Source organism: Leuresthes tenuis, unplaced genomic scaffold (assembly GCF_036924035.1).
Source record: "Leuresthes tenuis unplaced genomic scaffold, fLeuTen1.0.hap1 SCAF_17, whole genome shotgun sequence".
Lineage (NCBI taxonomy): Eukaryota > Metazoa > Chordata > Actinopteri > Atheriniformes > Atherinopsidae > Leuresthes > Leuresthes tenuis.
In genome coordinates this window covers 1,571,165-1,597,143 of record NW_027325371.1, presented here as the reverse complement: position 1 = coordinate 1,597,143, position 25,979 = coordinate 1,571,165, and the positions used below count along the sequence as shown (strand labels likewise).

General features: G+C 42.9%; 1 protein-coding gene across 2 annotated transcripts in view; it reads left to right on the top strand.

Moving 5' to 3' along the window:
- Positions 1 to 339: 339 nt before the first annotated feature.
- Positions 340 to 25,979, top strand: part of doc2a (double C2-like domains, alpha) — an 89,400-nt gene continuing 63,760 nt past the window's right edge. Inside the window, exons 1-2 of one of the 2 annotated variants that reach the window (XM_072369557.1) lie at positions 340 to 545; positions 24,085 to 24,217. The gene's annotated coding sequence lies outside the window, so the exon portion shown is untranslated. The remainder of the gene's footprint in view (positions 546 to 24,084; positions 24,218 to 25,979) is intronic. The other variant, XM_072369556.1, reaches the window with a different exon arrangement.

Genomic DNA, 25,979 nt, shown 5'->3' with positions numbered 1-25,979 from the left:
AGCAGAGAGGAGAAGAGGTGGAGGAGGAAGGATTTTAACAAGGGGTTCCTTCACCCCAGGGACACCTATCTGTCCGACCACCGAGAGGAAGAGGAGGAGGAGGAGGAAGGGAATAAAGAGGCCCTTTCCTGAGTGATTGTGTGTTGGATGCACACCCGTATCATTAGGCATCATTACGCTCAAATTATACAGAGAGAAGAAGAAAGACAGATGCTGCTGTTGGCACATTATTTTACCCCCCTCCCTGGAATCTGCAGCCCGGGGTGAGAAGGGAGGAGGGGGGGGGGTTAATCTAATCCATGTGTAGAGTGATTACTGGCAGAGCTTCATCGCTGTTGACATTCAGATGAAGTGAAGCTCAGCGAAGGATGTGAAACACTGGAAACAGCGAGGTGGAAGGAGTTAAAGCCTGAGCCTCCTCCTCCTCCTCCTCCTCCTGCGACTGCTCGGCTGCCGCTGCCCGTCTCCCCACCTGTTAGTGCGGACCCTCGTGCACTGACATCCTCCGGCTCGTGCAGGAATCTCCTCCACTCACACACTCAAAGGTAAGAAACCACCGCTTCTTCCTTTCATTCAGTCACTTCCCGGCAGCTTTGTGCTGCTCTGGCTCTGCCTGGTTCAGCTTCTCTGGTCCCCGTTCGGATTCAAACCTTCACCTGACAGCTGGAAAGTACGTTTGCACATCTGCAGGGAGATTTACGGCACTTTATTGGCCAATTTATACGTACAGCTGGAGCTCTTCTACAAGCTTTGAGCTTTGAGCTGCACATCTAATCTGAATATTACATATTCAGTCTGTTCAGTTTCAGATTCACTGTTAAATAGCTATAAAATATTATTAGTTTCATTTATTTCAGCAGGTAATTTTACAGAATCTACCTGTTTCTGTCAGGATTTTACTTTAATGATATAATAAATATCCACACATTAAAAAGAGTTTAAAAGCAAATAAACCAACTGAATCTTGAATCCTCTCAGCTGAGTTTGTGTCTGCAGGAAGCTGCTTTATGCTGATGGATTACCTGCGAGTTACCTTCTGTTATTAAAGGGATTAACTTGAATAAAGACTGACGTTTTAATCTAAATCTATCCTGATTAATTACCCTGCAGAGGCATCTGACATGTTGATATGATACTGTTCAAAAGCCCTGATCAACAGTTCTGCAGCTTTCTGAAGCTCTTTCACAGTTTTTCTTTGGACATTTTCTGCTTTTTCCCTCATCTTCAGTCCTTGTTCCTGAGCATTTTCAGAGTTTTTTCTTTGTTCAGCCTCTTAACTCTGAGCTATGAAGCATTCAGGCAGGAAAAAGGCTCCTAACTCAAGGGATGAACCAGTGTTGTGTCGACACAGAACAGACAACTTAGCAAAGAAGCCATTTTAAACTGGATCTTTAGGCACTTTGTCACAAAGACACATCATTTGTTCCCATTTCTTTAGCTGCATCTATGAAAAACAGCAAAGAAAACACAGTTTGACAGACAGAAAATAGGATTTCTGCAGCAACAAGGTGATTCCCAAAGAGCTATTAGCTGAAAACTTGGCATATCTCAGCATGGTGTGCAGTGTGTCCTTAAAACATTTGAGGAAACTGGACAAGTGGAGGACAAAAGAAGAAGTGTCAGGCCTAAAAAACTATCTCCAGCAGATGAACAGGATCTGAAAGTGATGTCCTTAAGAAAGAGGAAAAAATCCAGCTGTGACCTGACAGGACCTGAGAGATGCATCTGGACCTTCAGCTGATCCATCTACTGTTGGCCCAAGCCTCATCAGAAATGGTCTCCATGGAAGGGTGGCTGTCAAGAAGCCGTTCTTAAGGAAGGGAAACAGGGAGAAAAGGCTGAGCTGTGCCAAATGACACAAGAAGTGGACTGAAAATCAGTGGCAACAGGTCTTATGGAGGGATGAATCCTCCCCAGAGCCCGGACCTCAACATTATTGAAGCAGTGTGGGATCATCTGACAGAGAACGGAACAAAAGGCAGCCCACATCCAAAGAAGAGCTTTGGGATGTCCTTCAAGAAGCCTGGAGAACTATTCCTGAAGACTCCTTAAAGAAATGACAGAAAGCTTGTCTCAGAGGGTTCAGGCTGTGTTGGAGAATAAAGGAGCTCAGACCAGAGATTCACTTTAAAGCTGCTGAGAACTGAGAAAAAAAACTGTTTCTGCCTCAGATTCTGGGTTTAAGTTCAGGTTTGAACATGTTTCAGTGAATCTCTGCAGCTGCTTCCTGTTTTTATGGATAAATATGAAGAAATGAAGCTGATCAGGAGGTTTGAACGGTTTGAATCATCTAAAGTGTGACGACAGTTTGTTAGAAAATGTCACAAAATTAAATCCAGTGATTTAAATGTTATCAGAAAGTTGGGGGGGTGGTGGTGGAATAACACCACAGTCTGGTTTTAGGGTTAAACGTGAAAGATTAGAGTTTAAATGTATTCGGATATAATCCACATCAAGCTGAGGTGTTTTAAGCTGCTTCCGATGCATCGTCAGAGCTGTAAATTATGACTTTTTCTTTCTCTACAGTCAGAATAACGGGTTGTTCTTTCTGAGCAGAGTCTCCAACAAAGACTTCCAACTTCTTTGATCTGTTTTGGGTTCTTTGTGGTCAGACGCCACCATGTTTAAAGTCTTTAAAGCCATCGACTGCAGTGTTTGAGGAAGTGAAAGAAGTAAACTGCTCTTGAACTGTTCAACCTCGACCTCTTTCAGCTCTTTATGAATCCTGTTCTGTTCGTAATCTGAGGCTCTGAGGAGTTAGGGCCGAGGCTGATCTGTGGGCCTTCCTGCACAGAGCTTGAGGATTTGTCTGGACTTTATGAATGGTTTGATGGAAATGTGGCGTCTCTACAGGCGCTGGAAGCATCTCCTTCAGCTCATTCAGCTCCCAGAGCGGCAGCTTTAGTCGAGATGAAAACTTCCCGTTGTTGTTGTGGAGCTGTGTTCAGATCTGAAGTCGAGTTCTTCACTGCTAACGGAGGCTGTGTTTGACCGTATAATTTATTCATGAGCAACCCTGGCTCTGGTTCTGACCCGGGCCTCCTCCCAGCAGATGACCCACCTCAGCTGACCCTGTAGTCGCTGGTTGGTTCTCACATGGCAGATCAGTCCAAAGGGACTAAGAGTGCTTTGAAGGAACAGCACCGGGGAAGGAAAATGACAGCTGGGATAGGCTCCAGCCCCCCTGTGACCCTGAGTTGGATTATGCTATTATTGGATGATTGAGCTATCTAAAACCTAACCTATGCGTGAGGTGAACAATGAAGCAAGATTAGTGGTTTTGTAAGTTATGCTTAGCTGAAAGTCAGAGTTCTCAGTGTCACAACAGGCTCGTTCCCACTGTAGGAACCTTTTGCAGTTCCTAGAACCTTTTCAGGAATAGGGATTTTTTTTTCGTGCATTCGGACATTCAGGAACTAGGGACCACGGCCCTCAGGAACTAGGGACCATGGCCCTCAGGGACCACGGCCCTCAGGAACCAGGGACCACGGCCCTCAGGAACTAGGGACCACGGCCCTCAGGAACTAGGGACCACGGCCCTCAGGAACTAGGGACCGCGCCCCTCAGGAACCAGGGACCACGGCCCTCAGGAACCAGGGACCACGGCCCTCAGGAACTAGGGACCACGGCCCTCAGGAACTAGGGACCGCGCCCCTCAGGAACTAGGGACCACGGCCCTCAGGAACTAGGGACCGCGCCCCTCAGGAACTAGGGACCGCGCCCCTCAGGAACTAGGGACCACGGCCCTCAGGAACTAGGGACCACGGCCCTCAGGAACTAGGGACCACGGCCCTCAGGAACTAGGGACCGCGCCCCTCAGGAACTAGGGACCACGGCCCTTAGGAACTAGGGACCGCGGCCCTCAGGAACTAGGGACCACGGCCCTTAGGAACTAGGGACCACGGCCCTTAGGAACTAGGGACCGCGGCCCTCAGGAACTAGGGACCACGGCCCTTAGGAACTAGGGACCACGGCCCTCAGTTCCTGGAACCATTTTAGCTCCTTCAGGGTCTTTTCTGGGCTCCACAGGAACATGACGTAGGTGTTTGGTGGCTGTAGCTCCGCCCCTTGTCTGAAATGTTTCCTCATACGACACGGACCCAACCGGCGCCTGTTTAATAAGTTAAACTTCGTCTCCTTTGTCTGCGGCGCTCTGCTCTCCTTCTTTCCTCCATGAAACGAAGAAGTATCGCCCGCTGCTGGATTCTCCGTCTCCTGACTCTCGCTGTGAGGTCTTCCAGCCTCCATCTTAGACGCCTGGTGGCCGAGCCTTTTTACCTGAGACTCGGCTGGACTGAAGAAGCATCGGCACCTTCGTGTGGGCCCATCGGAGGAAAGTCGAGGTCGGGTACAGAGGGAGAGAATCTGGTGGCGTTGCAGCAGAGTCTATTTAAATGGCGTTCCTCTAAGTTTCAGTGTGTGCATCGGTGCTGCTGCTGGTTTAAAGGCACCAAAGCGAGACTTAGCGCCACCTGCTGTGAGTTTATCAAACGTTTGTGTTCTGTTTGAAATGGGAAACACTTCACTCTGGACTGGAAGCAGGATCAGGGGGAAAGGCTGAAGTGGAAGGCTGAATGAGGTGTGTTTGGCAGGCGGTTCGAGGTCTGACCGAAGCTTTTATTTTAACTACCAGCTTCCTTGTGTGAAGGAGATTCAAAGAGCAAACACAGAGAAGGTGAAAAATGGGTCTTATATTTAATTATCAGTCCAAATATCAGCTTTCGGCTCCAATTTTTCAGCCAAAGACTCAACAAAATGATTCTAAAACATATATTTGTGCCTCTTTGAGTTTGGTGAAGAAGTGACGCTCAGCTCCTGTGGAGGAAGAACAACATTTACTGACTGACATCATGCTAATGCGTTCTTTCCCCCTTCCTCCTCAGAACAGGGCTTTGCCCCTTCCTCTCCGTTCCCCAGCTTCCTCACGCCAGCCACCAGCAGAAGGTCTGAGCACTGATTTGCATGCAGCTGTTGGCTGGCATGAATTACAATGCGGCGCTTCCTGTGACTCGAGGTTCTGAAATCCCACAGAGAAGCAGAGGAGGCGAATGTTTTCTGTTTGCTGCAGCACAGGTTTAATTAGGCAATGAATCTGTGGACAGAGGCAGGTTCGGGGAACTAAGCTGAAAGTGGAAATAAGAGTGGAGTATATATCTGATATACTGCAAAAAGGGAAGGAGTTTTTACTGTGGCGCGATGATAGATCACAGAAAAGGAAGGAGGTGATATAGTTTATCCACTGGGCTCTTATATCCGCTGAGGCTGCTGCTGGATGGAAGATGCATGCTCCTCAGTGCAGCTGACAGCAGAACATTTCCACCAGAAGCTGGCTTCATCCGTCCAGCAGGGTGGATGTGAGTGGGCGGGGCTTAGCAGAGGAGGCGGAGTCATCTTAAGGAGTGACGTACTTTAGGAATGAAAATCAGAACGGCTCGTTAAATGAGGAACTTTCACACAAAGGGGAACTAAATAAATACCAGGGTTGTGTTTTTGGTGACTTCAGACGCCCTGATAAATGCTCCCAGGAACAGGAAGAAGGGATTTTATGGCACCTTTAAGGCAAACCCTGATGTTTTCTTTCCTGAGTACTTCTTCATGCCCAATTCCACCTTCAAATCCAGCCTCCAAATCCAGACTTTTTACCAATTAAAAGTGATAATCATTCATCCTGATGTCAAGATCACAGATACAAGAGGCTGAAATGAGTTTCCTTCAGAGGGGGGCTGGGCTCAGCCTTAGAGATAAGGGGAGTGGCTCCACCGTCCGGTGGGAGGAGCTCCACCATAAAGGGGGAGGAGCTCCATCATCCAGGAGGAGGGGCTCCACCATCCGGAGGGAGCTCGGAGTAGAGCTGCTGCTCCTCTGAGGAGAGGGATGGATGGTTTTCCCTGCTGGACCTGTGGGCTGCACAGCCTGGGCTCAGATAACAGGAAGATGATGGATGAATGTCTGTCAGACTGTATTCCTTCTTGCATTAGTTTCTTGTTCACATGGATATAAAAAACTACACATCAGGATATAATGTGTGGATAATATTCTGTGGGTTTTTCCTGCAGTTTTGATGTAACGTACAGAGAAAAGTACAGAGTGGAAGCAGCTGCATTTTCTTTCCAGCACATTAAGAACAGAGTAGGATTTCAATAACTCCTCAAGCTGAATGTGTCCTAAACAGTGAGCGAGGAGAAGCCAGCGCACAGTTCAGGATGCACATAGATGAAGCTTTCCCAGCAACTTTAACTGAAAGATCACCGACTTAAACAAACGTTTAGCAGCAGAGATCATCATGAATCACCGCGGCTCCGTTTAGCTGTTTTCACTCCTGAGCTACTGGACTGGTTCAACTTTAATGTCTTCAGGATCATCAGATCATCAACACGAAAACATACGAAAACACACGAAAACATACAAAAACGCATGAAAACGCACAATAAGATACGAGAAAACATACGAAAACGCACGATAAAATACGAAAACATACGAAAACACACGATAACATACAAAAACGCACGAAAACGCACAATAGAATATGAGAAAACATACAAAAACGATCGGAAAAATACAAAAACGCACGAAAAAATACGAGAACATACAAAAACACACGAAAACATGAAAAAATACGAAAATGCACGAAAACATACAAAAACGCACGAAAACGCACAATAAGATACGAGAAAACATACGAAAACGCTCGAAAAAATACGAAAACATACAAAAACGCACGAAAACATACGAAAACGCACGATAAAATACGAGAACATACAAAAACACAAAAACATACAAAAATACAAAAACATACAAAAACGCACGAAAACATGAAAAAATACAAAAACGCACGAAAAAATACGAAAACGCACGAAAACACACGTATGATGTAAATTTGGCAGGTTGGCAGGTGTTCGGATACCTCCAAGTAATCCTTAATTAAGGTTTAATTAACAATAAAAGTTTTCATCCCTAGTTCCAATATCAGATTTTAGATGAAGAAATACCATGGCAACAGGTATTTATTTCAACATCTTCATGAGAGAACAAACCTCGTCTGCTTGCGATGCCAATTCATCTGGAGAAATCGTCCTTTGAGTTCATTCAGATGACATCAGTCACATGGAGCGAGAACCAGATAATTATGGGGAACAGAACAAATCAACAGTTTATTGAAATGTTTCAGAATCACGGTGACAGCAGCTGACAAAGCATCGGCTCAGAGGCAGAGATCAGGCTCCCTCTCAGATCTAAGTGCCGTCAGACATCAGAAATTTCCTGTTTGCTGTCGGACTTCAGCAGCTTAAATCAGCAGTTATCAAGAGGCCCTTCTGCATCCTGGCACTCGAGATGTCTGATAGCAGTATTGATTACAAAATAATGAACTTGTTATCGTGACATATGAAGATCCGTGGTGCCGAGATAATGAGGCGATTATTCTGTAACTTTGGCCTGGATCATTTTAAGCTTCTCTGCTCCTGGAGGTCCGGATCTGTTGATCCTAACGGCTGTTTAACCCTTCATCTGCTCCCTGCTGTGCACGAACTCAGGATTTCATTCAGACTGCACATCCAATGGGGCCCAAAGTTGATGTTTTCATTCATTTTCGATGGATTTATTCCGTTTCCTCTTGATTTGTCTTCTCCTGTAAAGTGGTTTTAGTTCTCAGGTGGTTGTTTCTTTGAGCTCTTTGGTGTCGGCGGCTCTCTGTTCTGTTGGAGTTTTGTTTGAGCTTTTATTGTGTTTTACTTTCTCCTCGTTCCCACCTCCCTGGTTTGGTTATTAGCTCCACTTTCACAGCTGTCTCAGCCTCAGCTGCTTAGCTCCCACCTCAGAGTATTTACTCTTTCTTCGGCTCAGTCAGCTTCCTTTTCACTGCGATCTGAGCAGTAAATACGATGCTTACTTTCCTCTTTATAGTCAGGAAGCAGCTACATTTACGTGCAAACAAATAAAAAGTCCCGTTAGCACGGTTAGAACCAACGCCATCTTGGCTCGGTCCATCACTGCTATTTGAATAAATCGGTTACATGCTGCCATTCCGACATTGGCCTCCAATTGTCGGAATGGCGACACTTAATTTTTTATTAAACGTCCCGCCATTCCGACACTTTTTTCCTCCTATGGTCGGAATGGCGGTATGTTTTTTTTTTTTTTAACATACCGCCATTCCGACAGTTCCTTTTAATAGCCTGTTTTACCCAAAACATTTTACACTAATGAAGGCTCGCAAACAAACTTTAATAATCTATTATCAAAATCCCCTGAAATGTCAAATATAAAAATACAGATATTAATGTAACTCTGGCTGAAACTGATTAAGCAGAAATACAGTCAGTGAGCTGTCAGCAGCCAGCTGGAGCGGAGCTCTCCACAGATGCGTCTTTTGCCCGCTGTCATCATATGCAAAAGTAATAATTGCAATTACAGATATCACGGCTACTGCACAGGACACAGTTGCGAGCACTCTGCCTTGCCTCGCTCCAATGTTGGGAAGCGCGGATGGGCTTTGCGCATTTGGCACAAACACACAGCTTTATACAGCCTGTTGATATCTTAAGGACCTAACTGGTCACACCTGGGACTAAATGTCATGTAGAGATTGTTTTTACGTGACATTACAGCTGAACATATAGCTTTCATCCACAAACCAACGTGGGAGAGCCCGAAGACGCATGTGCCAGACGCACAGAGGCATGCGTAAAACCAATTTTGACCACTTCATGTTGCTTTCTTTTAGTTAACTTTCGTTTCTTTTGGATTCTTGTGCGTGTTATGGAGCCGTTTCGGTCCATATTTGTAAGCCTTTTTTTCCTGGATTAAATTTTCGGAAGTTGAAACAAGTGGCATTGGAGTGTGTGATTGAAAACCACCGTGGACTGCTTCTCCTCCTCCAGTTGTTGAGACTTTGTGTTTTTAATAACGCTTATCTGTAAACATGTGTTAAACATATAAATTGGATGAACAGAAAGAAGGGACTCGCCTGTTGAGTAAAGCACATTTCCTTAAACTGAAAGTCTTGTCGGAATGGCGGTATTTCGGAATGGGTGTTGCCACCCGAATAAATCGATCTGTTCATGGAGAGAACCATCACAGATGTACAGTTAAACTGCTTTAACACCAAACGTAGCATGAAAAACAGGTCTTTTAAACTCAAATACACCCTCAGAAATAACAGGATTAAGTCTTTTCTCAGTAGCAGTGTGTTCACCATCAGAGCTCTGAGGGCTCCAACAAACAGAACTGAAGCCATGTCCTGTAAATATCACCACCTCCCACAGGACGAGCCTTTAACCACGACAACATACAGCGATGTTTCCTTTTATGAACCAAAGCTTCGGATCATCAGAGATAATTAAGCTCATTTCTAATTTCTAACTGGACCAGAAACACCAGCCCACACAGCAGGGCTAAAAGTGACTTACAGACGCTAAAATTCATCAGTCTCGTCTCTTTCTGTCTGAGAGTTGTTTTCAGAGCCTCCATTTCAGCCATTATGGTCAGAAAATGTGTTTCTGTACAGAATAGTTGAGTTATTTACTCTCAGTGCAGCACATTCAGTGGAAAGTTTCCATCTGAACCAGGCCAGAACGGAGCAGGAAACACCAAAGATGCTGCAGCATCATGTGATGATGGATTAATATGCTAATATGAGCCTTTTGCTATCGTGGTTGTTAAATTAGCAGAAAAAGAAGTTTATATTTGAACAAAGTGAGAGCAGTGCTGTGTGTCTTTACCCTGCAGTCACATACCGAACCATCAGCTAACGACACACAGTCTTTAGCTAACTCTGCTGGAACATTAGCCTCAGTGTAGCAGCGAGAGAGAGGAGAGGACCGGTGCTGTGTTGGAAACACACCTTAAACACAGCTGCAGGTTGTCTGAGTTACAGAACGGAACCGTTCAGCTAGAAAGCTTCAGCTAACAAAGTAATGTGGGAACAATAATGTTCATCTTTCAGAAAGGAGCAGCAGTAACTCCTTAGAAGTTGGTGTACGTCATCTTCATTAGCTAAGCTGTTAGCGTTAGCTGCTGCTAAAGGAAGAAATAAATCAGTAAATAAACCATGAGGAGTTATTTCATTAGCTAAGCTGTTAGCGTTAGCTGCTGCTAAAGGAAGAAATAAATCAGTAAATAAACCATGAGGAGTTATTTCTCAGATGCTTCCATTTCCCTGCTCTGGAGTTCAGGCTCTGAGAGCTGGAACTGATCCTCTTTGTGGCTCAGTTCCTTCAGTCCAGCGTTGAACTGGACCAAGTTGTTAAAACAGTGGGATGAAAAGTGTTTGCTGCACATTCACAGTCTTTAGCTAACTCTGCTGGAACATTAGCCTCAGATATAGTTTATCCACTGGGCTCTTATATCCTCTGAGGCTGCTGCTGGATGGAAGATGCATGCTCCTCATTGCAGCTGACAGCAGAACATTTCCACCAGAAGCTGGCTTCATCCGTCCAGCAGGGTGGGTGTGAGTGGGCGGGGCTTAGCAGAGGAGGCGGAGCCAACTTAAGGAGTGACGTACTTTAGGAATGAAAATGAGAACGGCTCGTTAAAGGAGGAACTTTCACACAAAGGGAACTAAATAAATACCAGGGTTGTGTTTTTGGTGACTTCAGACAACAGGAAGAAGGAGTTTTACACTTCAGACGCCCTGATATATGCTCCCAGGAGCAGGAAGATGGAGTTTTACCCTTCAGACGCCCTGATATATGCTCCCAGGAACAGGAAGAAGGAGTTTTACCCTTCAGACGCCCTGATATATGCTCCCAGGAGCAGGAAGAAGGAGTTTTACACTTCAGACGCCCTGATATATGCTCCCAGGAGCAGGAAGATGGAGTTTTACCCTTCAGACGCCCTGATATATGCTCCCAGGAACAAGAAGAAGGAGTTTTACCCTTCAGACGCCCTGATATATGCTCCCAGGAGCAGGAAGAAGGAGTTTTACACTTCAGACGCCCTGATATATGCTCCCAGGAACAGGAAGAAGGAGTTTTACCCTTCGGACGCCCTGATATATGCTCCCAGGAACAGGAAGAAGGAGTTTTACACTTCAGACGCCCTGATATATGCTCCCAGGAGCAGGAAGAAGGAGTTTTACACTTCAGACGCCCTGATATATGCTCCCAGGAGCAGGAAGAAGGAGTTTTACACTTCAGATGCCCTGATATATGCTCCCAGGAGCAGGAAGAAGGAGTTTTACACTTCAGACGCCCTGATATATGCTCCCAGGAACAGGAAGAAGGAGTTTTACCCTTCAGACTTCCTGATATATGCTCCCAGGAACAGGAAGAAGGAGTTTTACACTTCAGACGCCCTGATATATGCTCCCAGGAACAGGAAGAAGGAGTTTTACACTTCAGACGCCCTGATATATGCTCCCAGGAGCAGGAAGAAGGAGTTTTACACTTCAGACGCCCTGATATCTGCTCCCAGGAACAGGAAGGAGGAGTTTTACACTTCAGACGCCCTGATATATGCTCCCAGGAGCAGGAAGAAGGAGTTTTACCCTTCAGACGCCCTGATATATGCTCCCAGGAACAGGAAGAAGGAGTTTTACACTTCAGATGCCCTGATATATGCTCCCAGGAACAGGAAGAAGGAGTTTTACACTTCAGACGCCCTGATATATGCTCCCAGGAACAGGAAGAAGGAGTTTTACACTTCAGACGCCCTGATATATGCTCCCAGGAGCAGGAAGAAGGAGTTTTACCCTTCAGACGCCCTGATATATGCTCCCAGGAACAGGAAGAAGGAGTTTTACCCTTCAGACGCCCTGATATATGCTCCCAGGAACAGGAAGAAGGAGTTTTACACTTCAGACGCCCTGATATATGCTCCCAGGAGCAGGAAGAAGGAGTTTTACACTTCAGACGCCCTGATATAAGCTCCCAGGAGCAGGAAGAAGGAGTTTTACACTTCAGACGCCCTGATATATGCTCCCAGGAGCAGGAAGAAGGAGTTTTACCCTTCAGACGCCCTGATATAAGCTCCCAGGAACAGGAAGAAGGAGTTTTACACTTCAGACGCCCTGATATCTGCTCCCAGGAGCAGGAAGAAGGGGTTTTACACTTCAGACGCCCTGATATATGCTCCCAGGAACAGGAAGAAGGAGTTTTACACTTCAGACGCCCTGATATATGCTCCCAGGAGCAGGAAGAAGGAGTTTTACACTTCAGACGCCCTGATATATGCTCCCAGGAACAGGAAGAAGGAGTTTTACACTTCAGACGCCCTGATATATGCTCCCAGGAACAAGAAGAAGGGATTTTACTGAATATGTCACCTTTAAACTCACGATCCAGATCTCTGTGTGGAAAGGTGCTCTGCTTTTAACCAATCCTAATCAATAAATATCATGTGTTTGGAAGAGAGCTTTGCTTTCCTCACCCATCCATCACCCGCCCTCACACCTGTCACTCAGCCATCATGTGAGGATTCAAAGTGACAGGAAACACTGACCAGCGAGTCACCTCTCCACAGCGAGGGCTGTTAACAAATGGAGACGGCGACATATCCCCCGACAGGGAGGCAAAAACAAGCCCCTCAGGGCGGGAGACGGAAAGAAACCAAGACACCGGAAAGCAAAGACAGAGTTGAGGAGTAAAGGGAGGAATGGCTGAAGATGTGTCTTCATTAACATACTCCACTCGGCTTAATTCCCCGCCGCCGAGGCTCACCGGTAATCCCCCTGCGACAGAATATGAGAGGCTGGACGAGCTCCAGATTTCACTTTCATGTGTGAGGATGTTTCTGCTGATAAACGCTGCCTCCCGCTGAATTAAACATGACAGCAGCTACACACCAACACACGGCGACAGAAATACCAACAGGACAGAAATACCAACAGGACAGAAATACCAACAGGACAGAAATACCAACAGGACAGACATACCAACAGGACAGAAATACCAACAGGACAGAAATACAAACAGAAGAAACCACGTTTCACAGGTATGACTCAGGCTCATAATCAGCTTCAGACTTACCATTCGTTCCCTCCTCCAAGAGACAAAATATCCATTTATTGTATTATAATTACAACAAATTAGGCTTAATATCATGAAAGTTGTAACCCTAAATCAGAGAAATCAGGATGAAGCAGTTTAAGGCCAATAATGAGGTAAAAACAGCTGATTTTAACCCTGATCTGGTCCTAAATATTTGATGTCAGACAGAATGAACTCAAGACTTTTACTCTTCTGTCTCAAAACTCACTTTAATTTGTTGATAAACCTCCATTTTTTAGTTTGACGGCCACATACACACACAGAGCAGCTACATACGGTGACAGAAATACCAACAGGACAGAAATACCAACAGAAGAAACCACGTTTCACAGGTATGACTCAGGCCTGATTCATAATCAGCTTCAGACTTACCATTCGTTCCCTCCTCCAAGAGACAAAATATCCATTTATTGTATTATAATTACAATTAAATTAGACTTAATATCATGAAAGTTATAACCCTAAATCAGAGAAATCAGGATGAAGCAGTTTAAGGCCAATAATGAGGTAAAAACAGCTGATTTTAACCCTGATCCGGTCCTGAAGCAGCCTCCATGACAGTCTGTGAGCAGCAAAGATGTTCAGAGGAGCTCCAGTTTGTGTTTAAAACAATGTTCCTCAGAGAAAGACTGGAAGAGCTGATTGCTTTTTGAAAAAATGCTGAAAAAGCAGAAGTTTTTAAGGTTTAAGCGTATTTTACACATTTTAAAATGTAGGAAATGCTGGTTGTTAAGAATTGCATTGAGATAGAGGCTCATTGTGGCCCTCTTGAGCTTCCATACATGGCTGGATTACCTCTCTGTCTCCTGGAAGTACTTAAGGAGTAGCTTGGCTCGGGGGATCTCTGCTGATATCGTTCCATCCGCTCTCAGATAGGCTGCAGAAAATGGATGATCAATCTTTCCCCATCGTCTGACACATTTGAGCCCAATTTGGGCTACTTTTGGCACATAGAAGTCAGTTGTGGCTCTGGCAAGTATTCTGTAGGCCATACGTTGGCCAAAGGTCTTGAGCAGGGTCTATCTTGGTCTAACTTGGGTCATTACATGTGTTCCACAGGCCGGATGTGGCTTAAATACCAAATACCGTAGATCTGGGCCGTGAATATTTGGCTGAATTCAGGCAGCTCTATATGGGCCAAATGAGGGTCAAGAAAAGTGTAGATTTGGGTCAAACTTTCTTTGTTATTCGGGGTTCGTTTTACATTTTAATTTGCTGTTTTTGCTGTTTACGAGTGTCAAACCTTTGTTGAACATTAAGCTGAAGGGGAGGACATGCTACGAAATAGCCCTTTAAATCAGTAAATACATGTGGGAATGTCTCTTTCTTTCTTTACATTGTTGTAGTTTTGCCATAAGTCAGTATCCATGGAGACCAGCCTTGGTCAGAAACAGCTGGAACGTACCAGAACTGCCCGGATTCATCGGGACGGCAGCGATCCTTTTCGGAGGAACACTATCCAGGAGTCATGTGCTCATTTGTGACTGTTTACCTGCCCATTAAGGCTCATTATGGCTGCACCATTTTCAGTTTGAATACATGCAGCAGAGCAGTCATTAGAGCCGCCTTCGAGCTGAATGGAGGATTTATTCAGTTCATTTCATTCTGAAGCACCTTGCTATCATAAGCATGAATCAGCTTTTGTCTGCAGAAAAGCCTCCGAGGCGAGAATTCAGGAAAACACAGCAAATCTCTTCTTGGATTACTGCTTCAAAAACAAACTAAATAACTCATTAACAAATCATCTGAATGTGGGGAGAAAGCAGGCTATTATCTGGCTTTAAGTTGAATTAAATACAGCTGAGACATCCAGTCCAGCCATTAATCTACTCTATGATCCGCCCCCCCACTACACGGCTATTGTTCAGCCTTGTTAAGGACACCCTGCAGAGGGTTTTAAGGAGGAATCAGTAACTGAGGGATGTTTCCCCTGCTGTGTTTTTGTCTTTATCGCTTCCTTTATGATCACATAACACGGCTGCAGGTCTGTCAGCTTTATAACCAGAGTCCACTCGGTGCTTTTCAGCATCTTTCCTCACAGCTGAACAGTTTCAGGGGTCGGGGGATTATCATCAGATGCAGCGAGGCCTTTAGGTTGTTAATGGTTGGAATTCAGTAGAGGAAGTAGTCGTCTTAACAGGAAACAAACCTGGAGAAGGAAAAAAGAACAACAACTGTGGTGGACATCCACAGGAATTAATTTAATCTCTGGGAATATCTGGGATATCATATCAGATCTGGGATATTATATCTCTGGGAAAACGTGTAAAATTACATAAATTATATAAAGACCAGGGCATGGACTGTGAGATCATAAGAAATGCAGCACAACTGATGGGTAACAGCAGCCTGCTAGCTGTAGGAGTCGCTGCTAATATTCCTGGGACTGTGGAACGATTTGGGCTGGAAATCACTCACCCTTCATATTTAAGGCTCCATAAAACAACTCTCCCATCTCAGCCGGGTGCAAAACTAAAACTGTGGACATCTCCCTTTCATGCATTCTGTGCTTCATGCACATCAGGAGTAAAGTTTGTTTGCTGCCACCCTCCTGTCTGCTTCTCAGAGCCCCCAGAAGCTCCTTTTCTAGACTCTCCTGCATGCTGCATTCATCTAGAACAGGGATCTCAAACTCCACTGTCCTGCAGATTCTGTCACCTTTCCCCCAGCCAGTGGCAGCCGGCCTCTATCAGAAACTCTGCTGAGAGGACTTCAGGTAGGAGTCCTGGACCCCCCCCGTGCATGGTTTCAGCTCAGATCCTGGAAGGTGGAAAGGACTTTAGGATCCGGCTCGAAGGACCAATATGTCAGAAAAATTCTCTCAAAATTAGGCTCAGAGTCGCTGGATACGATTAACAAAAAACATTTATTTCTTGCAAGAAAGAGACAAGTCTGCACAACCTGTCAGGAAGCTGCTCAGAGCTGTCTGCTAACTAAATGGTGCTGTTGCTATTTATATTGTTTATGCTTGCTGGCCACACAATGTTATGGGAAGACGAGTTCAGACAGTCAAAACACTTTTGCTTGCTACATAGTATTATGAGAACCAATAGACAGGAGGAGGCCTCCCCCCCATCACAGAAACTCTTATTCTTGCAGCTTTTCTCATAGTATAACTATATAATTTTTCTAACAGTTTCCAACACAGCTGATCCAGACTCTTCAAAAGATTGTTGAGTTCTGCACAAACCAACAAACGGGGCATCGATCTGAATGAGGTGAAACATCTAAAAGCTGCAGGACGGCGGGTTTGAGATCCCTGACCTAGAACATCCTATCCAAAGATGGGGGGGGGGGTGTTGATGTCAGATTTGGTGAGAAAAAGGTCAGCAGCAGGTCAGCTGGTCAACAAACGGAACACCATCAGGGTTTGTGCATCATCAGGCATGAGCGTTTAAGGACTGAATCTAACTATGTAGGAAGTAGGCAAAGTGAGGTGAGGTCGGCTGTTAGAGGTGTTGGAGAGGAGGAGTAAATTACTCCGGTTCATTACCACACTCATCAAACAGCTCGTTTGGGCTTCACTCACCTCAGATTTGTCATTGATTCAAGCGCAGCTAAACAGCTGGGTGCTTCCGTCCTCTTTAAAGTAAACGCTATAAAACATGGCTCCTGCTCGCGTTCTCTCTGTTCGTGCTGAACATTAACGCTGTTTGAGTCGGAGCTTATAGAGCTGTGAGACCTGCTCTGACAGCAGGTAAAATCTTGTCTCATCAGTGATTAAACCTTCTGTTTTCACGTCCGACGGCAGTCTAAAATGGAAACCCGTGCGTTCACACGTGTTCTTCTCGGTTCCTTTCCAGCGCAGCTTCCCGTCTTCTCTGCCCACTTTCCTCACACTGTGACACACCTTTTCTTTCTGTTTTCTGCACCTGACACAACCCTTCCTGCCCAGACTTTCCTCCCTGACACACACTCCTCATTAAACACCTGCTGACAGCTACCTGCTGCTGCCCGCTGAGGCTGATTTAGGCCGATGTCGTGTCAGACCTGGTGTTGACAAAGATGAGTGTGTTTCAGTTAATAAACGGCATCAGAGTCAGTGCCGCAGTGTTAATGCTCTGAGGAGCTGAACAGGCATTTTGGATGGAATAAGTACATAAACCTAAAGTTTCTACCGTTAACACAGGCATAAACCTAAAGTTTTTACCATTAACACAGGCATAAACCTAAAGTTTTTACTGTTAACACAAGCATAAACCTAAAGTTTTTACCATTAACACAACTATAAACATAAAGTTTTTATTATTAACACAAGCATAAACCTAAAGTTTTTACCGTTAACACAAGCATAAACCTAAAGTTTTTATTGTTAACACAGGCATAAACCTAAAGTTTCTACCATTAACACAGCCATAAACCTAAAGTTTTTATTGTTAACACAGGCATAAACCTAAAGTTTTTACCATTAACACAAGTATAAACATAAAGTTTTTATTATTAACACAAGCATAAACCTAAAGTTTTTACCGTTAACACAAGCATAAACCTAAAGTTTTTATTGTTAACACAGGCATAAACCTAAAGTTTCTACCGTTAACACAGGCATAAACCTAAAGTTTTTATTGTTAACACAGGCATAAACCTAAAGTTTTTACCGTTAACACAAGCATAAACCTAAAGTTTTTATTGTTAACACAGGCATAAACCTAAAGTTTTTACTGTTAACACAAGCATAAACCTAAAGTTTTTACCATTAACACAACTATAAACATAAAGTTTTTATTATTAACACAAGCATAAACCTAAAGTTTTTACCGTTAACACAAGCATAAACCTAAAGTTTTTATTGTTAACACAGGCATAAACCTAAAGTTTCTACCATTAACACAGCCATAAACCTAAAGTTTTTATTGTTAACACAGGCATAAACCTAAAGTTTTTACCATTAACACAAGTATAAACATAAAGTTTTTATTATTAACACAAGCATAAACCTAAAGTTTTTACCGTTAACACAAGCATAAACCTAAAGTTTTTATTGTTAACACAGGCATAAACCTAAAGTTTCTACCGTTAACACGGGCATAAACCTAAAGTTTTTATTGTTAACACAGGCATAAACCTAAAGTTTTTACCGTTAACACAAGCATAAACCTAAAGTTTTTATTGTTAACACAGGCATAAACCTAAAGTTTTTACTGTTAACACAAGCATAAACCTAAAGTTTTTACCATTAACACAACTATAAACATAAAGTTTTTATTATTAACACAAGCATAAACCTAAAGTTTTTACCGTTAACACAAGCATAAACCTAAAGTTTTTATTGTTAACACAGGCATAAACCTAAAGTTTCTACCATTAACACAGCCATAAACCTAAAGTTTTTATTGTTAACACAGGCATAAACCTAAAGTTTTTACCATTAACACAAGTATAAACCTAAAGTTTTTATTATTAACACAAGCATAAACCTAAAGTTTTTACCGTTAACACAAGCATAAACCTAAAGTTTTTATTGTTAACACAGGCATAAACCTAAAGTTTCTACCGTTAACACAGGCATAAACCTAAAGTTTTTATTGTTAACACAGGCATAAACCTAAAGTTTTTACCGTTAACACAAGCATAAACCTAAAGTTTTTATTGTTAACACAGGCGTAAACCTAAAGTTTCTACCGTTAACACAGGCATAAACCTAAAGTTTTTATTGTTAACACAGGCATAAACCTAAAGTTTTTACCATTAACACAGGCATAAACCTAAAGTTTTACCATGAACACAAGCATAAACCTAAAGTTTTAACCGTTAACACAGGCATAAACCTAAAGTTTTTATTGTTAACACAGGCATAAACCTAAAGTTTTTACTGTTAACACAAGCATAAACCTAAAGTTTTTACCATTAACACAAGTATAAACATAAAGTTTTTATTATTAACACAAGCATAAACATAAAGTTTTTATCATTAACACAAGCATAAACCTAAAGTTTTTACCGTTAACACAAGCATAAACCTAAAGTTTCTACCATTAACACAAGTATAAACCTAAAGTTTTACCATCAACACAAGCATAAACCTAAAGTTTTTACTGTTAACACAAGCATAAACCTAAAGTTTCTACCATTAACACAAGTATAAACCTAAAGTTTTACCATTAACACAAGTATAAACCTAAAGTTTTACCATCAACACAAGCATAAACCTAAAGTTTTTACCGTTAACACAAGCATAAAGTTAATGGTAAAAACTTTAGGTTTATGCTTGTGTTAACGGTAAAAACTTTAGGTTTATGCTTGTGTTAATAATAAAAACTTTATGTTTATGCTTGTGTTAATAATAAAAACTTTATGTTTATGCTTGTGTTGATGGTAAAACTTTAGGTTTATGCTTGTGTTAACAGTAAAAACTTTAGGTTTATGCCTGTGTTAATGGTAAAAACTTTAGGTTTATGCCTGTGTTCACGGTTAAAACTTTAGGTTTATGCTTGTGTTAATGGTAAAAACTTTAGGTTTATGCTTGTGTTAATGGTAAAACTTTAGGTTTATGCCTGTGTTAACGGTTAAAACTTTAGGTTTATGCCTGTGTTAACGGTAAAAACTTTAGGTTTATGCTTGTGTTAATGGTAAAACTTTAGGTTTATGCCTGTGTTAACGGTAAAAACTTTAGGTTTATGCTTGTGTTGATGGTAAAAACTTTAGGTTTATGCTTGTGTTAATGGTAAAACTTTAGGTTTATGCCTGTGTTAACGGTAAAAACTTTAGGTTTATGCTTGTGTTAATGGTAAAACTTTAGGTTTATGCCTGTGTTCACGGTTAAAACTTTAGGTTTATGCTTGTGTTAATGGTAAAACTTTAGGTTTATGCCTGTGTTAACGGTAAAAACTTTAGGTTTATGCTTGTGTTCACGGTTAAAACTTTAGGTTTATGCTTGTGTTAACGGCAAAAACTTTAGGTTTATGCTTGTGTTAATGGTAAAACTTTAGGTTTATGCCTGTGTTAATGGTAAAAACTTTAGGTTTATGCCTGTGTTAGTGGTAAAACTTTAGGTTTATGCCTGTGTTAACGGTAAAAACTTTAGGTTTATGCTTGTGTTAATGGTAAAACTTTAGGTTTATGCTTGTGTTAATGGTAAAACTTTAGGTTTATGCCTGTGTTCACGGTTAAAACTTTAGGTTTATGCTTGTGTTAATGGTAAAACTTTAGGTTTATGCCTGTGTTAACGGTAAAAACTTTAGGTTTATGCTTGTGTTCACGGTTAAAACTTTAGGTTTATGCTTGTGTTAACGGTAAAAACTTTAGGTTTATGCTTGTGTTAATGGTAAAACTTTAGGTTTATGCCTGTGTTAACGGTTAAAACTTTACGTTTATGCCTGTGTTAACGGTAAAAACTTTAGGTTTATGCTTGTGTTAATGGTAAAACTTTAGGTTTATGCCTGTGTTAACGGTAAAAACTTTAGGTTTATGCTTGTGTTGATGGTAAAAACTTTAGGTTTATGCTTGTGTTAATGGTAAAACTTTAGGTTTATGCCTGTGTTAACGGTTGAAACTTTAGGTTTATGCTTGTGTTAACGGTAAAAACTTTAGGTTTATGCTTGTGTTGATGGTAAAACTTTAGGTTTATGCTTGTGTTAATGGTAAAACTTTAGGTTTATGCTTGTGTTAACGGTAAAAACTTTAGGTTTATGCTTGTGTTGATGGTAAAACTTTAGGTTTATGCTTGTGTTAATGGTAAAACTTTAGGTTTATGCTTGTGTTGATGGTAAAACTTTAGGTTTATGCTTTTGTTACTGGTAAAAACTTTAGGTTTATGCTTGTGTTAATGGTAAAAACTTTAGGTTTATGCTTGTGTTAATCCAATTGAATGTGTTGCAGTCACTTGAGCAGTACTCTGGCTCTGGTTGTGTTGTATCTTCTGCTAAATGAAACGCTTCAGATTTAATGACAGGGAAGGTTGCTGATGCAGCTGGGAAACATATCCTTGCTCAGCTATGCAGGAAAGTGGATTCACACAAAACATGTTGGGGAAAGATGTATAATTACTGTGTAATTATGCAGATCGCACAGCGAAAGGGGAAAAAGACAGAGGAGGATGACAAAAGCAAACAAGAGAATGATATGTTCAAATATTTTCAAGCCTTTTTCCTCTTGGGGTTCAGTTTTCTTATGAAATTAAATTAAGTTTCGAGACCTTCAGCAAATTGTTACCTCTATTATCTTTTATAAAAGGGAAACTTTTCAGCTGGAAAATCAAATTTCTGGTGACTGATGTCGAGATTGATTCCTACCAAACTCTTTCCTGGCTCCAAACTACATTAAACTCTCCTCACATTTTATTCTGGGACAGAAATGCATGTACCTGGTGACAGAAACTCCAGGTACAGCCAACCCTTCTCCAGATTTGGCTGTCAGAGTTTATTAGCTGCTGACTCTGAATTCTAATCTCCTGAAATCTCCTGAAATCTCCTGAAATCTCCTGAAATCTCCTGAAATCTCCTGAAACCTCCTGAAATCTCCTGAAACCTCAGCCTGCCTTTAAGAGCGTGGCTCAGTGTTTTATCCTCTGAAGGTTCAACAGCAGCAACATCTTTCCCATCAGCAGCTCTTTATCACCTCTTTGGCACTTAAAATGTGAAAACTTTCATCTAAAAGACAAATAACTGAAATATCCGTGAAGTGACTTCACAATATTTATCTCAACCTTGAGATTTCCTGTGAGAATGACAGTTTTTTTCTCATTTTTAGCAGAACGATTCGACACAAAGCAGCGATGTTATGAAATAATTTCCTGTAAACGCTCACACCAAAGCTTCAGTTTACAGGGAAACAACTAAAGGCCAAGTGAAGCTATGGCGCTGTAATGATATTCTGAACAGAACATTACTCAAACCCCATCGTTTTCACATTAAATTTATGAGATATGAAGCACAATGTATTACACGAGCCTCTATGAACCCCAATTATGCTGCTGCCACACAGCTGCTGCTGAAACTGGAACCACCACTGGTACAAATGTGGGTTTGGGACATTAATCTCTGCAAAAATAAATATTTAGACGTCGCTACGAACACTGATAAACATTTAGGCGTTAAAGGAATAATCTTCACCTCAGTTCATTCAGCTCCTTCCCTTTCAGCTCCTTCCAAATTCCCGTCTTCTTTATCATCCGCCCACAATCTAATGAACCACAGCCTCCATCAGTTCATATCGGTTTAATTCAATAAGCCGCTGAGTGATGTGAAATCACTGCAGTGAATGTAGATTAAACAGAAGCTGCTTCAGCTTTATGGTCATATTTCTGTCCTTCTCCTCTGGTCCATCTTCTTCTCAATACATGAATATATAAGTAACTAAATGCAGGAGTTCTGGTCATATTGTGTCTGTCTTTGCATCTTTTCTGCTGAGCTTTGGATGCTAATCAAATGATTTCAGTTAACTTTATTAATACTTTATTGATCCCAGAAGCAAAGCTATATTGCTGCAGTGTAAATTGTTTTTGTTATAGATGAAACAGAATATAAATCAGCTGAAGTGCAGCAGAGAGGAAGGTAGGAACCTTCAGAGGTCTCCATCAGTGGGTTGGGCTGTTGTTTCTGTTGCTTAGCAACAGCTCAGCTGATGATGTCACACACAGCGTCAGCAGGTAACTCAGGTGAACTGAGACAGAAACTCACAGCCAGCAGTTCAACATCTGGGCTGCAGAGACGCTCCAGGATTCCACCATCTGTTGTTAACCAGCTCTGTGATCCTCCTCCTTTACTGTTAGCGCTCTGTCTGCAGTCTCTGTCTGCCCGGATAGTCTTAAAGCTGAGCAGAGAGCTGTTAGAGTTGTTCCTGCAGCCAGGTCCAGGATTCCACCATCTATTGTTAACCAGCTCTGTGATCCTCCTCCTTTACTGTTAGCGCTCGGTCTGCAGTCTCTGTCTGCCCGGATAGTCTGAAAGCTGAGCAGAGAGCTGTTAGAGTTGTTCCTGCAGCCAGGTCCAGGATTCCACCATCTGTTGTTAACCAGCTCTGTGATCCTCCTCCTTTACTGTTAGCGCTCTGTCTGCAGTCTCTGTCTGCCCGGATAGTCTTAAAGCTGAGCAGAGAGCTGTTAGAGTTGTTCCTGCAGCCAGGTCCAGGATTCCACCATCTGTTGTTAACCAGCTCTGTGATCCTCCTCCTTCACTGTTAGCGCTCTGTCTGCAGTCTCTGTCTGCCCGGATAGTCTTAAAGCTGAGCAGAAAGCTGTTAGAGTTGTTCCTGCAGCCAGGTCCAGGATTCCACCATCTGTTGTTAACCAGCTCTGTGATCCTCCTCCTTTACTGTTAGCGCTCTGTCTGCAGTCTCTGTCTGCCCGGATAGTCTGAAAGCTGAGCAGAGAGCTGTTAGAGTTGTTCCTGCAGCCAGGTCCAGGATTCCACCATCTGTTGTTAACCAGCTCTGTGATCCTCCTCCTTTACTGTTAGCGCTCTGTCTGCAGTCTCTGTCTGCCCGGATAGTCTTAAAGCTGAGCAGAGAGCTGTTAGAGTTGTTCCTGCAGCCAGGTCCAGGATTCCACCATCTGTTGTTAACCAGCTCTGTGATCCTCCTCCTTTACTGTTAGCGCTCTGTCTGCAGTCTCTGTCTGCCCGGATAGTCTTAAAGCTGACATATTAGGGCCTATTTTTAAATATTTACAGAAGATTTTACAGTCTCCAATCAAACCAGAAACACTCCAGCTCTACATAGAGATATAGATAATTACTCTATTGAGCCCAGAGGGAAATAGTTTAGCAGTTAGCTGTAAGTTAGCATCAGATGCTAGCAAACAATGCAGTTTGAAATGAAAATCAGAACGGCTCGTTAAATGAGGAACTTTCACACAAAGGGGAACTAAATAAACACCAGGGCTGTGTTTTGGGGAGTTTTACACCTGCTGGTGACTTCAGACGCCCTGATATCTGCTCCCAGGAGCAGGAAGAAGGGATTCTTACTGAATATATCACCTTCAAAGCTGAATAGAGAGGTGTTAGACTCATTCCTGCTGCCAAGTCTTGGTGAAACAAATGATACTGCCTTCCTGATATTCCGGGTGCATCGCCGCCAGGGATCTTATCTTGTCCACATCAGCCAGATTTCCTGTGATGATCAAGAGTAGAAATGATTTAAACTTCCTCCTCCTTTCTCTCAGTTTGTTGCTGCTCATCATCCCAGACGTCTCCTCTTAAACTCAACTTGATTTGGAGTCTTATTCCAGGCATTACTTGGGTTTCGGAAAGCTCAATTAGCTGCTCCCACATCCAAAGGAAAAGCTCCCGTCCACAGTAAGTAACTGCAGCCAGCTTCTGTTTCAGAGAGCTCCACTTTGTGCTGCTGCTTCCAGTGTTATAAGAATAAAAATCTCATCACTGTTGCTATTTTTCAGACAACCATTCTTATGTGTGAGGCAGCAGTCCATCCTGAGTTTAACTCGTATGATCTGTCAGGCACAGGCGATCAGAGGAAGCTCAGAGAAGCTTGCTGTGGGAGCAGCAGGAGTTGTTGTGCTTGTTATCAGCAAACTGCTGGTGCTTTTCCACCAGGAAACAAAGCCTGATGTGGGAATATGCTCTACTGAAATATATAATCTGCCTCCAGCTTCGCAATCTGTTTTAATTCACCCCTCGGGCCTGAGATAAAAGGCATTTTGAAAAGGAGGAAAACAACCGGCTGAAAAGCTGTGGTGAAAATAACTAAAGGTGATGGAGGTCGGAGCTGCAAAAAGTGCGAAACGTTTCGAGTGGATAAACAACCACAGAAGTGGCGAAGAGTGGAGCCGGGTCTGGTAATTACTGATGGATGTCACACCGTCAACATGCTGCCAAGTGAGGTCAAAATGACGAGTCGCAGTGTTTTCCACAAATGTCATGTGAAGAGGGGAGATTAAACAGGATCTCACAGCCTTTAAGAACAACAACATGTACAATAAAACACCTCTTCAGTGAATACTTCTGCAGCGTCTGAGCAGCAAACAACCTGCTGAGAACACGGATGAGTCACAAATTAGTCAGGATGGATCCGACGGGTCGGAGTCCAGCTCAAACGATATCTGAGAATATTATTAGAGCAGCTTAGAAGAAGACAAACGCAAGGTCCACAAATACATTTAGAAGATGATCCGGCTTCATTTTTACATGTCAAATGAATGAACTCAACCTGCTGCACTGTGTCGTCGTTGTTTTATTTACTGATAAGTGAAGAAAGTTGTTAAATCAATAGTTTAGGAGAATTTCAGGCCTTCAAGCTAACACTGAAAAGCAAATAATCTTTTAATTCTATTGAGTTTAGAGATATATGTTTAATCCTGAAAGAGAAGATCAGCTGCTGTTACAGATGACAAAACACCATCTAATGTTAACCAGCTCTGTGATCCTCCTCCTTTACTGTTAGCGCTCTGTCTGCAGTCTCTGTCTGCCCGGATAGTCTTAAAGCTGAGCAGAGAGCTGTTAGAGTTGTTCCTGCAGCCAGGTCCAGGATTCCACCATCTGTTGTTAACCAGCTCTGTGATCCTCCTCCTTTACTGTTAGCGCTCTGTCTGCAGTCTCTGTCTGCCCGGATAGTCTTAAAGCTGAGCAGAGAGCTGTTAGAGTTGCTCCTGCAGCCAGGTCCAGGATTCCACCATCTGTTGTTAACCAGCTCTGTGATCCTCCTCCTTTACTGTTAGCCCTCTGTCTGCAGTCTCTGTCTGCCCGGATAGTCTTAAAGCTGAGCAGAGAGCTGTTAGAGTTGTTCCTGCAGCCAGGTCCAGGATTCCACCATCTGTTGTTAACCAGCTCTGTGATCCTCCTCCTTTACTGTTAGCGCTCTGTCTGCAGTCTCTGTCTGCCCGGATAGTCTTAAAGCTGAGCAGAGAGCTGTTAGAGTTGTTCCTGCAGCCAGGTCCAGGATTCCACCATCTGTTGTTAACCAGCTCTGTGATCCTCCTCCTTTACTGTTAGCGCTCTGTCTGCAGTCTCTGTCTGCCCGGATAGTCTTAAAGCTGAGCAGAGAGCTGTCAGAGTTGTTCCTGCAGCCAGGTCCAGGATTCCACCATCTGTTGATAACCAG